The following is an 815-nucleotide window of genomic DNA, read 5'->3' as shown; positions in this document are numbered from 1 at the left end:
GAGATAGGCGGCCTTGGCGGCCCACGGATAACCGGCACCTCTAATCATTGACCTACCCACGGAAATTTCTGTTCGAAATTCTTTTTAAACCGTGACTAATTCATTGCTTCTGTAATCACAGATGTCTTTCGAATATCTTTCAACTGGAAGAGACAATCGAACAGGAAACTATTTCTTTCTATTAACGCGGAAGGAAAATTAATTTTTAGTAAATTTCTTGCAGCGTTCGGATAATTTTGTATTGAATAAATTTTTTCTTCTTCAATTGTAATCTATATTTGGTCATGTATTTTTAATCGTTACAAGTTTTATCAATTCTAAGATTCATGTGAATAAATAATTTTTCTTTTGATTCAAACGTTTATTATATGATTGAACTGTTTCTGTAGAGGAAAGGAAGATTTAAAATAGCGATAAAAGAAAGCGTTCAAGTTCGACGAAAAATTGCTCGAAAGCTTTACGTTTCATTTGACACGAGCGCGAAATGAAATTTTCATCGGACAGGTAACACGACCGAAAGTAATTAAGAATTTCTCGTCCGGAAATTCCGATGATTTCTCTTGAATTTATCGACACAAAGCATCAAAATCGAGCCGAGGCTGCGGTTCCACGAAATTTCCACCTTATCACTGACATTTCACGTGTGGGCAGGTCGCCGGAAATTTCTCTTTCCGATAGGTTGTTTGATTCTATTACGGAACAGAGGGAATCTTGGCCGAAGAGGCCGCCTCTAACCGAAACCACGGAAAAACGGCGGACTTGTGGCGAGAATTGAATCGGGAAAGTCGGAAAAGTTCGGCTGTTCAATAGAAAGT

Source organism: Nomia melanderi, chromosome 2, assembly GCF_051020985.1.
Source record: "Nomia melanderi isolate GNS246 chromosome 2, iyNomMela1, whole genome shotgun sequence".
Classification (NCBI taxonomy): Eukaryota; Metazoa; Arthropoda; class Insecta; order Hymenoptera; family Halictidae; genus Nomia; species Nomia melanderi.
The sequence above is the reverse complement of the archived record's forward strand: the minus strand, read 5'-3'. Positions refer to the sequence as shown.